The 3,618-nt window shown below is 41.3% G+C and overlaps 1 protein-coding gene across 1 annotated transcript in view; it reads right to left on the bottom strand.

Annotated features, from left to right (window-relative positions):
• Positions 1-3,618, bottom strand: part of LOC118324149 (IQ motif and SEC7 domain-containing protein 1-like) — a gene marked incomplete in the record, with an annotated part of 46,487 nt that overhangs the window by 14,492 nt on the left and 28,377 nt on the right.

Here is a 3,618-nt window from a genome sequence, read left to right as displayed (position 1 = left end):
GTATACAGTACTCCCCAGGTACTGTCACACTGCTGGCACACACACACACACACACACACACACACACACATTCACACACTCACACACACACATAAATCGCAGTGAGTCTCTGCAGTAAAAACTGAGGAAGGTACTCTAGATAATTACTAACTGTCTCTCTCTCTCTCTTTCCTCCTCATCATCGTCTTTCTTCTCTTCTGTCTTCCCTCACTTCCTCCATCACTCCATCATTTTGCTCTTTCTTTCCTCTATTTCAACAGCTCTTACTTTCTCCTCCTCTCCTCTCGTCACCTAACTTTCTCTCCCCATCTTTATCTCCTTTCCTCTTCCCATTATTTATTCACCTCTCCTCCTCTTGTTTTCCCATATCTTCTCTCTCATGTACTCTCATTATTGCTCCTCTGTTTTATTTCCCTTTTTCTTTCTTCATTTCCTATTTGCTTTCCGAATATTCTCACTTCCTCTCTTCTTTACTTTCTCTTTTCTCTCCTCTTCCCGTCCTTTCCTTTCCTCTCCTTCCAACTCCCCTCTTTCCTTTTCTTTTTATGCATACTCTCCTTTCCCGTCCTCTCTCCTTTCCTCTACTTCCTCTCTTGTCTCCTCCCTTCCACATCCTTTTTTGCATACTCTGTTTCTCCTCTGCTCTAACTTCTCCTTTGCATTGCAATTTGCATTTACCTTTTTTTTTTATCTCCACTTTGCTTTCGTTTTCTCCTCCCCTCCCCTCTCCTCTCCTATCCTCCCCTCTTCATTCCTCCCCTCCCCTCCTCTCTCCTCCTCCTCTCCTCCACTCCTCTCCTGGCCAGCTGAGGCTGAGCCAGCTGCAGGGTTGAGTTGAGGTGAGGTGTGTTTGATTTATACCCCAGCCGTGCACTGAGCACCACGCTGGCAGCCTCCTCTGGCAGGCAGCCGCTCACGGAGGTCATACAGCAAACTTCAGGTGACCCCGACATTAGAAAGGCATCACCAGGTTGTGCTTTCACAACGTACAGCACTCACTGCTGCTCTTTGGAGCGGTCTGGTTCTCCTGGGTTCCACGGTCCGGGTTTAAATATCACCTGAGTAAGATGTGTGACACAAAGCCGTATCAAGGTCCCCCTCACTTTATAGTTTCCGGTCCGACCTGAAGTCTTTCTGAACATTGTTCTCTTCCCCGGCCTCCACAGATCACACCATTCAGAAAGGTCTGAGTTGATAAAAATATTGATCATTTGAGGCGCCTTCTGTTATTACTGTGTGATCAGAGCAAAGAGCTTAATGAGCAGCAGCGAGTGGCGCCACCAGTGATTTGAGAATGTTCTGCCCTTTTGCCCTGGGTTTTGTCTACAGGCTGTCCTACCTGCAGTTTATTATTTTTTTGTGTTGACTGTAAATTATATTCTCACAATTTGCTAATTTATTGAGGTAATGTAAAATGTTCTTTGACTTATGAATTGATATCAGATCAATACTCCAAGCAGTTATTTTGTAAGTGGAAACTTGTGAAGGTGGTAAAGTTTAAAAGAAGTTCAAAAACACACAAAAAACAATCATATCTATATATAGTCTATATTTAGATTCTCCTTCAATCTAAATATTAGAACATTGATATAAAAACAGATAATATCTATCACAAAGTATTATAATGGAAAGGTATAAAGCAAATTATTAAACCAAAGAAACCCCAAATTTTACACAAAAAAATCTCAAAAGCAGCCGAAGACACAATAAATGAAACATCTAGCATCGATCCACATCACGTCACATCCTTGACTTTACATTATTGTACTTTCCTCCAGACAGACCACAGACATTAAACACATCCCTCTCTGTTGGCATTGATTCATATATTGTATCAGCACTAACACTGCAATGTATGCATGCAGCGCCGTGGTTACACTGCAAATGAACAACGTAAAAAGGTAAATTAGGCTGACCATGCTACAGAATATAAAGTATCTAGACCATTTTACTGCTGAGGGCTGAGAACCAGCAAAGTTACATTTCCCATAAAAGAAGTGAAGCCTGAGAGATAAATCAGACGGCTCCACTCACACTGCAGACACACACCCACTGCACCCTGTTCATTATGGCCGCTCACCTGACAGCCTGCTGCAGCCGCTCAGAAGCCTCACCTCCTCCCAGCTTCCGGCTCTGCTAAGGCTGACGTTATTATGACTCCCCCCCCCCGCTGGTCTGAGCTCTGTGTTTCCTGGTACAGAGTGACAAGGTCGGAGCTGTACAAATTATACATTGGTTTTGGGATTTATTATTTCATATATAGAATATTATGACAGCTCAAGCAGATCCAGAATTGTACTATAAAATGTGCCAGTACTCTCCACCATTACTCCAACTTAACCCCAGCACTGTAACCATATTTACATTTTTCTTGATGCTAAGCTATCTCTGTGTTTACACAAGATAACAACTCTGCCTCTGATTGGCTCTGACCCTGAAATTGTTTTAACCCTAACCGTCTCACTCCTGATGCTTCAACCCAACCAACCCAACCAACGAAAGGCAACAAACAGCAGCCAGAGGCAAAGTAAGGTGGGGGTCTTCCCAGAATCACCAGGAGGTGGGGGTACACAATAAGGAGTAAGGGTACTCATGTGGACAAAATTCTGTGCTCAGTACTGCTGAGTGCTGGCACATTGCAGCACCGAGCCCAAGGTAGAGTTTACAATCGTATAAAACAAAGATTGTATTTAAAAATCACCAAGAAAGGTCTTTATGTCCAGATGGTGCAGTAGGAGTTGAAAGCGGTTTTTCTGTTTTTTATATATACTAATATTTAATATTAAGTCAATATTTGTTTTTCTCTTACTTTCAGCATAAAGGTGCCACAGAACGGAGGAGCAGCAGATGGAATGACTCTGAATAAAACTGCAGTCAGGCAGAAAACTAAACAGCTGTATGCAAATATATATAAAGACGGAGGCATCCCGGTGCTCTAATGTCTTCATCTGCCCACATTTCTGATTGTCCTCCACGGCTAAATGTGTAAAACACCAGAAAAATCATTTTATAAAATTATAAAAAAATTAGTGACGCCAGCACACCCCTCACTTATTTATAAATATTTATTTATTTATGAAACAACGTTCTGGTTTATGGGCAGCATGACAACAAAACACAATCATTCCCACGAATCGGTTTGTAACAAGAAACTAAATCAATGTAACCCTTTGATTGCTGCAATAGAAATGGTCCACCAGTGCATACATTGGTATTTTTGCTTATTGTGACGTCTTTTCTTGGAGTATCTATGTCCCTAAAATCTGTACAACCTCGGCTGAAAGGGGATGCAAGTCAATTAACCATAATGACTAAAGAAAGTATTGAAATTGAGTCATTTTTTACTATGTATGTTACTAAGGCTTATGTTACTATAAGCCTTAGCTTCCAGCTCTAGCTCCAAGGAACACTCTGGCTATTATTGTTATTATTGTTTTTATTTTAGGTCGATGTAAAAAACTGAGGTCTGCTTTTAGACAGACTGAAACGTCACAAATCCTACAGTGTTATCAGACATTGAATGCATCCTATAAACCAAACACAGGTTTCAATTTTTAAAAGAACATCATACATTAAACATATTTCCCCCCGAGTGGCAATAAATGCAGATACTGTTGT

This window comes from Morone saxatilis, unplaced genomic scaffold (genome assembly GCF_004916995.1).
Source record: "Morone saxatilis isolate NCDOM2014 unplaced genomic scaffold, NCSU_SB_2.0 Contig15, whole genome shotgun sequence".
NCBI classification, from domain to species: Eukaryota; Metazoa; Chordata; class Actinopteri; family Moronidae; genus Morone; species Morone saxatilis.
The sequence above is the reverse complement of the archived record's forward strand: the minus strand, read 5'-3'. Positions and strand labels throughout refer to the sequence as shown.